The sequence below is a fragment of the Lycium ferocissimum genome, chromosome 4, assembly GCF_029784015.1.
Source record: "Lycium ferocissimum isolate CSIRO_LF1 chromosome 4, AGI_CSIRO_Lferr_CH_V1, whole genome shotgun sequence".
NCBI classification, from domain to species: domain Eukaryota; kingdom Viridiplantae; phylum Streptophyta; class Magnoliopsida; order Solanales; family Solanaceae; genus Lycium; species Lycium ferocissimum.
This window is the reverse complement of record NC_081345.1, coordinates 23157428-23167638: the sequence shown is the minus strand read 5'-3', so window position 1 is coordinate 23167638 and position 10211 is coordinate 23157428.

The window sequence follows — 10211 nt, the reverse complement described above, 5'->3', positions numbered from 1 at the left end:
GCTGTTTCAAAATTGCACCTTCACCGCATTGTTCACCGCGTCCTGATTGCGGCCGACCTTTCGCACCAATGATCCGTTATGATCCGTTTGGGGATATTACGGGGAGGCGCGTGGGGGGCTTTGATCCATTCGTTGCCCACCGCGTCCCGTACTACGAGTGGCCGGGTTCGTTACCGCGTCCCTTATTAAAGGGCCGGGATCCGTCTGTATGTGATTGGGATTTGACATTCGATATGTATGTCTCGTATATGATTGCGACTTCCGTACGCAAGATTCTATCCGTTACGCTTCCGTACGTCCGATTCTGATCGATTCCGTCTCGTACATACATTTGAGATCCGGGGTTCGTCCGAGAGTCCGTCCGTCACACTTCTCGTATTTCGATCCGCATTGTGCCTCGTCACTCCGGCATTCTTAAATCAACATACAAGATTCCGTCTCGTACGCTCCGTAAGTCCGACTCTCGCGATGACTGCCCGCACGCCTCTCGCAAGTCCGATCGCTTATGAATCCGATTCTCGTCCGCTCTATTTCTCGTACTTCGTCCGCTACGATTTTACATATCCGACTCTCGGTTATTTTAATTATGTATATTTTGTTTCACACATACTCGTACACTCGCACATCTTCCACCGACCGTTCTTCGGGGGTCGTGTTACATGCGCCACGTGGCCGCACGCGCGCACGGCACGCCGCCGCTTAGGTTATCACTATTGCTTCGAGAGCCCTCGATCCGAAAATCGATACTTTTGGTATATATCTTTTGTTGTCCGTTTGTTCTCGTATATATGATCATTTGGGTATGGCGGGGCCCCCGTCCCGTCTTCTCCTCGATTCTCGTTCGCATGTTAGAGGTCCGGGCATATGTTCGCGGCGCGGTTGTCACTGTCCGGTAGGGGTACGTGCGATATGCGACTTTGTCCGATATAATAGCCCTAATGGCTTTCGTACGTGTTTCGTATGTATATCCGTATATGTGTTCGTGCTATGCACCTTATATCCGTATGAATTTATGCATGTTTAAATGGAATTAGCCGGTTAGTATATCGGATCTGACAGGTAGGTACGTATGGGTGTCCAAGTAGGACACCAGTCACGGCCCACGGGGCTGGGTCGTGACATGATGGTTACCCGGACGCAGGTTACCGACATGATGATGTATGATTGATGTGATGATGCATGTATGGCATGATGATGTATATGTGATATGATAAGGCATACGCTATGGTAATACAAATGATATACTTATGTATGATGTATGTATATGAAATGTATCTACGCTTAGTAGAGTACACAGGTTGTCTCCTCATCTCATGACTTAAGATATTCTTATTATGCTTATTTCATTCCTGCCTTACATACTCAGTACAATGTTCGTACTGACGTCCGTTTTCTTTGGACGCTGTGTTCATGCGCTTGCTGCGTGTGGCAGAAAGAGACGACGTCGATCCAGGAGCTAGTAGCCGACGTGTGAGCACTCCATTTTTCGAGGTGTCATTGATTATTCTTTTGGGTACACACATGTATATATTCATGATATGGGCATGACTGGTCCTCGCCCCATCCATATATCTAGTACTCTAGTAAAGGCTCGTAGATACTCAAAGGGTATTATGGTCCCATGGTCCTCATGTATATATATATATATATATATATATATATATATATATATATATATATATATATATAATTTTGATAGCCGAAGGGCTTATGTTTATAAAAGTAATTATGTTTCAAATGATGATATATATTTCCATGAATTTGAGCGATATTACGAATGAAAGTATATAGGTAACAGAACGAGTGGTGTTCGGTGGTTAGCCCCGGATACCCGTCATGGCCCCTAGCTCGGGTCGTGACAATATCCATGTCTTTTCTTTATAATTTATAACTTTTGATTATCCACGTACGAAACCTTAACAAAGTCACGGGTTTACGAAACCTTTCCATATATAGCGTAAAATCTCATCTGATATTCTGTACTCGAGTAATGCAACCAATGTAACAACTCATCCAAGGCCACATTCCACTTACTCCAATCAATAATTAATTAGTACTTGTAGTCGTTCCAAATTCTCCATTAGGTAGCACTTATATTCCGATGATAAGCGTCCAAAATTCTCTTGTAACATTATCTTTATCCCAACCTATATCATCTGTTTCCTTTAATAAATTTACAATACATTATTTGTTCCTCAAGCCTACAGTCCTTGTCCTTTAAGGATTCCACTATTTCCGAGGTGAAGTCATATACACGCAACATCTCTTATACCTTATGTTCTTTTACCCTTGTTGTGTACTCCAGAACTTACCAAAAATCATATCAAGTTCATCTTAAAGATAGTTTTATCTTATCACCTTGTCGTCGTACTACACCTTTAAGTCCGTAGCTATATATTTCCCTTTTATTTATACTCGTACTACATTTATTACGTCTATCTTGGGTGCTTCTGATATACCCCGTATTTTGTACATTGGGATATTCCGAGCTAATTGCTGAAAGTTAGCGACAAGGCTATTTTCTGACTTTGTCTTAAGGTATGAGTTACTTATGATTTTATTGGTATGGAATATTAAGGGAAATTTGGGGCCAAAAGTTAATTATAGAAAGTTGGCCATTCATGAAATTAAAAGGCCATATGGCCGTGTGGCACATATGGGCCATGGGCCACATGTGTAAATTATATATGGTGATATAAGATGACAATTTAATCATCTTCATCATTTTACACACTTAGAAATTCAAGAAGCATGGAGAAAGAGAGAGAGACCATTCGGCCAAGCTATGGCCGAAAATGGTGTCCAAATTTTTGATCAAGAAAAATATTCTCTTCTAGCTTTTCTACAAATTGGAAGGTCCTCTTTAACGTGGAGGGGTTGTTGAAGCAAGCAAAACATCCGTTCTTGCCATTTCGCATCCTAGCCGAGTGGAGAAGATGGATGGAAAAAGGTGAGTTTCAATCTTTTTTACATGTTTTGTAGGTGTTTCAGGCATGTTGTGATATGTAGAAATGGATGAAAATCATGAAACCTTATATGCTGATGTTGAACCGTGGAGTACGGGTTTGGCCGCATGTGTGGTGTTGAATAAGAGTGAAGAGCTAATCTCATTTAGTATATTTTCGTTGCCAGTTGTGATTATGTGATGAAAATGAAAGTATTAGATGATACAAGTTGAAGTTGGGACCGTTTGTGAGTAATGTAGAAGTTAGTATATTGGTAATATAGTTTCTTGCATTTATATGAGTGATGTTGTTAATATGGTTGTTGGTATTGTTGTTGAATATTTGGCCGAGTTGAATTCTCGGGGATGTTGAATTTACAGGAGAAATGATGCCCGAATTTCTGTAAATAAAGCGATAGCTTGGAATTGAATTCTTAAGTGCTTATGGCTAATGTTTGGTACTTAATGACCTTATTGTAGATTTTGAGAAATCGAGACTTGAGTTCAGATTAGCTTAGGAAGCGGACGAGCTTATCCCTTCTTTCTTTTGGCATGTCTTAGTGGTAAGTAGGCTATGATACGAGCCTCGGGGTAACTCCACTCTCATGATCCGAGTATGATTACGATTCTTATTCATTTCTAAATGTTGGCATTCTTAGTGTACTAGAACTATGGTCCTTATGTCACTTGTATGATTGAATTTCAAATGTTGCAAAAGAATTTTTGTTCTTAAAAGATCCTATGTCTAAAAATGTCCGTAACTTTCATAGACAGAACCGGATTGCTTTGATATGTTCGCAAATGACTCTATAACGTATAAGGCCCGTAACTTTCATAAAGCCCGCATTGATTTAATATATGATTATGATCCCTACTATTCCTTGATATGCTTACGATGTTTGATATGTTTCCGAGTGACGTTCGAAAAATATTTGATATGATGATTTGTCTCCTTATCTCGTCGAGTCCGTAATGATGATGTGTCCGCATATGGTTTCTCACTACTCGCTTTCGTGCCAGCTTGTTGCTACATCTTTCACCGAGTCCCGGCTGCATGTATGTATTCGTGCACCGTTCACCGCATTGCTCACCGAGTCCCTCATTGAGGCCGGGTACGGTATATGATGACGTGACGATGGCGCCGGGGACAGATCCCCTTATATATGTACATGGATGGGACAGATCTCCTCTACCGAGTCCCGAAAGGGACGGGTACGTTATTCACCGAGTCCCTCACTAGAGGGCCGGGTACGGTATATATATGATGACTTCACCGAGTCCCTCACTAGAGGGCCGGGTACGGTATGTGTATGACTATTTCACCGAGCCCCTCACTAGAGGGCCGGGTACGGTATATATATATATATATATATATATGATTATATGATGGCTATGCATGACGAGTATATGATCTCATTCACCGAGTCCCTCACTGGAGGGCCGGGAACGGTATGAATAGATAATGATATGGGGATATGATATTGACACGCATGATATATGATTCAAAGGCAAGTCTGTTGACTTTCTGATTATTATACTTGCTTCTGTAAATTCCAATTCGGTTATGCTTCTGTTTAATGTATTTCATGCTTTACATGCTCAGTACATATTCCGTACTGACCCCTTTCTTTCGGGGGTCGCGTTTTGCAACGCAGTACTCTGCTGTATGAGCAGAGACGTTAGCGTAAGATATTCCAGCCGGGGTTGGCGCTCCATTTCCTCCCGGAGGCCGCCGAGTCGAGTGCTTTGTTATGATATCCGGAGCTATGGGCAGAGACTTTCGTTACATGACTGTCGTGCATATAAGATGTCAGCTTTGTAAGTTGCCATGTAAGCCGATGTATTATTATTATGCATTGTGTTACAAGTTTCATATGTTGCGTATGATTTTATTTGATTTGAGAAAGATAAAAAGTATATTGTTCTTCGAAAAAGCCTTCCTTATGCATTCGTCACGATTTGAGGGCCCGATGATTACGAGATAACGAGAGCTCACGGCCGGTTTCGCCGGCCCTAAGTAAGGTCGGTTCCCATCACGCCCTACCGGAAATTAGGGTGTGACAAATTGGTATCGTAGCAAACCGTCCTAGGGGTTGTTCCGCAAAGTCGGTCCAAGAGAGTCCCGTTTATGGTGCGAAGCGCGCCACATTTATAAATGCGAGGCTACGGGCATCTAGGGTAGTTACTCTTCTTTCACTTCTTAGATCGTGCATAGAGCCAAGTCATAGGAAATGAGATATCTTGCACTAACCCTTGTCACAAGCAAAGAACGGCATTGACAAGGAAAGCGACTAGGATATTGGAAGTTATAAGGCACGCAGTAAGCAAAAGTATGAAAGATACATGTGTTGGGTAAGATATGGAAGTTTTTTTACGATTGAAATAAAAGTTGAAGGTTAAAAGGAAAGTGAATAAGAAAATGTAACAGTGCTTTTTGGAGTACACAGGTATGTTCATTATTTTTGTGTCATTAAGACATCAGGAGCCCCGTGAGGCCGTGATACAATATGATGTATATATATATATATATATATATATATATATATATATATATATATATATATATATATATATATATATATATGTTGGCCCCGTGAGGCATTGTTGCATTTCGTATAGGTTTTGAGATAGTAACAATTATAGAGAAATCGCCAAAATTTCCTTAAATAAAGAGAGAAACGAGATATAGGTTTGTAACATATCTTGAAAGGTCGTGTCCAAAGTAATGGCAAGATCCGACTATGGCGAGTATGGTCGGCCTCGAGAAATGTTAACCGCTAAATTGATGGTAATAGTAATTAAGAAAGTCGATGCTCGTTATGGCAAAAAGTATTTAAAAAGGGTTTGCGGCACTAGGAGATGATTTAGAAAAGGCCAAAGAAATTTTGATAAAGAGTGTTATAATAAGGCAATCGACCGAATCGATAAGCAGGAGAAAAATATGATGAGCTTATAGTTAAAAGAAGTAATGGTGTGATTAAGACAAGAGTACAGAGGAAAAGAATTGCGATGTATATGAATGTATTGATCAGACAATTTGTGAGGCATTAAGGATAAAGTTGATCAGGAAGGGTAAAAGGTTAAGAAGTGTTATACTATGAGATCAAATACGAATGGAATAATGTGAATATAATGAGGATTGTCAGGAAATGAGTGAAGCCTAGTGAGAAAGTGGCCAAGGCTATTGTTATACCTCGCATTTCGCACGTCGGAATATTGTTAAGTTGGTTGCGAAGAATTATGGATAAGGTTATCTCTCGGCCTTGTTTTATGACAAATGGTTCATGATTTTATTGGAAGGAAGCGTTAAGGAAAGATTTGGGACTAAGAACGCATTATGGAAAATTAAAAAAAAAATTTCAGCGAAGGAGAAAGTGGCCATGGCCACATACGGAGACTTGAAATATATATGCATGTGGAATTAGATGACTTGTTGACCATATTAGTCATCTTTCATTTTTTTAAAAGGAAAATTCAAAACAAAAGTTTGAAGAAGCTTGAGGAAAGAAAAAGAAAACTCTGAGGAATCGAGAAAATTGAAGAAAAATTAGATGAAAAATAGGGCACATGACCTACCACGTGCCCCCTTCATAATATATATATGTGTGGTTAATAATTTAAGACACAAGTCATTATTTTTCCTAGAATTTTCAAGAAAGAAGGAGAAAGAGAGAGAAAGACAAACACGGCCAAGAAAGAGTCGCTCTAAATTCTCTTCGGTAGCCGATCATGGAAAATTATTTTTCTTCTAGTTTTCTACTAATTGAAGAGCTCTCGTCGACGTGGAGTGGTTGTTGGAACAAAAATCATTCGGTTGGTGTCATGACAATTCCAGTCGGAAGATGATGAAGTGACGAGGAAGTAGGTCCAATCTCTTATGTTGAATGTTATGCATGATTTGGCGTATGTTGTAGTGTGTTGAATGAAAGTCATGGAAGCGTGGTGTGTAGTGTAGCCGTGAGATACGGGATTGTAGCCGTGTGTGTATGATTGTTGAAGGAATGAAGAACTAATTGTATTCAACATGTTTTTGTGTTGTTGTAAATATATAGATAATGGATGAAACTTATGGAATGTTGTATGTTGTGGGAGAGAACCGAATAGTGGCTTGGTGTGTATTAAATGAATCAATGTTATCTTGCATTTTGGTTGTCGTCGATAGGAATTCTACGACGTAAAATAAAGGTTTAATGGCTTATGTTGGTGTTGGGTAAATTGTGGTGGGCTGATTTGATGTAGTATTTTAATTGTTGTGTGGTATTGTGAACTTTATGATGGAAAATGAAGTCTTAATGGTCCAAGATTAAAGTTGTAATCATATGAGCCGTTTGGAAGCTAATGTGATCGTAATATGCTTTCTTGAATTTATAGAAAGAATGTAAGTAAATATGCGTATGATTGTCGTCGAATTATGTAGAATGGAGTTATTAATGTTAGAATGCGGTTGGAATTGCTTATCGATATTGTTGAAGCCGCTGGTTGTGTTGTTGCTAATATTTGGGCCGAGCCATAATTCTGACGGTGTACTTATTAGATGCCGCCGAAATTCTACAGTTAATATAAGTGAACGTGTTTGAAAGGTTACGCGTTTTACAATGAAACTAATGAGTGGATGAATTCTTTGCATGTAGACATCAAGTTTGGATGGATAAGCGTAGCAGTTTAAGGCGCGGCCAAGGTATGTAAAGCTCACCTTTCTTTCTTTGGCATGTCTTAGTACGTTTAGGCTATGACTCGAGCCTTGGGGTAATTCCAATCTTAGAATCCGAGCTCAGATAGGTACTTTGTTCGTTCCTTAAGGTCTATTATTCGATGGGACCAAAATAAGGTTTTCTTGTTTTCAAAAGATTTAGTTTTAAAAGTCTTATAAAGAATTTTGACTACAAAAGGTCCCGAACTTCAAACGTCCGTAACTTCAGATACGAGCTCGAACGCCCCCAAACATAATATGTATGTTTATAAGACACAACTTTCCCCTACCTACCCTAGTCGGGCTCGGGCGGGGTCGACACCCGTCCGTGGGGCCCGCGACCTTCTATGCCTATTTCGGGCGACTCGGAAAATGTAAGTTTCGTTTCATTTTGACTTTTGCACATGAACTTTCTTACTTACTTAACGATTTATGATTATGATTTTATGCATACGGTTGCTCACGACTCTGCTCGTGCTCGTGGTCATTACCTCGTTCACCGAGTCCCGGGCCGGTTATGTTCGTGCACAATATGATAAATTCCGGTGTGATGCTGTGTTACGGTTCTCCGAGCTCCTTCCGCAGGGCCGGTTCCGTTCAAAGATGTGGACGTGTTATGGTGTGATGGCTGGCTATGATGTGTACGGATTTGTCGGTTACCGAGATCCGAAATCTTCGGTGATGTCGTGGCGTGGCGCCAACGACAAAGGCGCGACCACCGTTCTAAGAGCGTGTGCATGATTTGCATTTTAATTACACATTTTGACACTTTGCATATTATGTCTATCTTCTCGTATTTTGCCCTATGGTTCGTATTTCGCTTACATACTCGACATATTCGGTGACCGACCCCCCGTTCTTCGGGGGGTCGCGTTTCATGCCGCGTAGGTGTGAGCTAAAGACACTAGCAGGGAATGCTCCAAATGATCGGCGAGCCCACTTGTTCCCGGAAAGGGCCGCCGAGTCGTAGTTCGTGCATATTATGATATCCGAGTCATGTTAGAGACTTTGCGTACGAGTCCTATCGGGGATGTCACAGAGCGGCCGATAAGCCGTCATATTGTGATATGTGATATTACAGATTTTGTACGCTCGCAAGTTTGTATTTGATTTGGAATTATGTATTTATGTTTCTTGGGCTGTGGCCCAATGTGAGTACGCGAGTTACGATAGTCCGAGGGTTCGCTCGCCCCGGATAAGGGTCGGTGCCCATCACACCCTATCGGAAATCGTGCGTGATAACATGATATGATCTAGGCAAATTAGAATATAAAGGAAAGTGTGAAACGGAAAAGCGAGCTATAAAACGAATAAGGAAGGCTTATCAAGTTCGGTAGGGAAAGTTTGGAATAAGGGTTATGTAATAACGGAAATGATAGTGAGAATAAGAAAAGCAAGGGTAGTTGGAAGAAGGAAATAAGAAGAAAGCGAGGCAACAGTGTAGTAATAGATCATGACATGTGTAGCTGAGGATACGTGTACTATAAGTGACGGACTTGGCGAAAGGTCCCGTCATAGAAAGGATTTAGAACAAGATAAAATGAGAGCAAAGAATCCAAAGGCCGATAACTAAGTATTTATAAGACGGCGATCAAGGTATGTTCATCACCTTTGGGAATCTGGAAGGCTAGACTCGAAAGTCCGATCCATAGGCGAAAAAAATGAATGAAAATTTAGGATTGAAAAAGGGCTAAAATAGTAATTGTGTTATGAGAGCGTTCGAAAATCTGTTAAAACTTCAACTTACTCCGGATTATATGATGAAGGTCGTGCGGTGAGGTGGGCGTTATCATACTAGCATTAAAGCACCACATTTTGACAAAAGTTTCGAGGTTAAGCGTGCTGGAGTGAGAAAAATCTAGATGGGACCCTCCGGGAAGTGTTTTTGAAAGTTTTACAAATTTGGACATAGGAGCAATTGAGAAGCTAGTAGTAGCCTAAGGGGAAGTTAGAGGATGCGGAGTGAGCGGAAAACTTAAGAGGTCGCAGCCGAGGCGGACTAGACCGGTGAATAGAAAGAAGCATCACAAAATTTCCAGAATTGTGGTGAGTTTGAATAGTGTTTGGAAATATTTTGTCGAAGTTGCAGTAGGTAGCAAATATATGTCTACGTGTGTGTATAATATCCCATACGTGGCTATAGCAAATAATATGTGTATTCCGGCAACCAATGTTACTAAGATACGGAAGGCATTAATCGGATAGGGTAGCGAAGTTCAAGTGAAAAGAAAAATGAATGGCACAAATGTCACAAGGGATTAGAATGTCGGAATAAAAGTGCCGCCTAATCGAGATTGGAAACGCGGGATGATAAAAGGAAAGTATAATCTAGTAATAGTATAAGTACACTTTAAAGGGGGGAAGCGGGTGCAAGGGATGCAAGTGCAAGATGAAGACAACAACGCTACAATATATTTGATACGATGCCCTGCCATGTGTAAGATTCCTTGCCGAGGCAAGACAAGAAGACCCAAAAGCTAGCAAAAAGTGTGTAAGCTAGGATGGTACTTAGGATAGTGCTAAGAATTAATTGCAAAAACTTGAATGATATGGATTTGAAAGCGGAGCCTTGGGTAG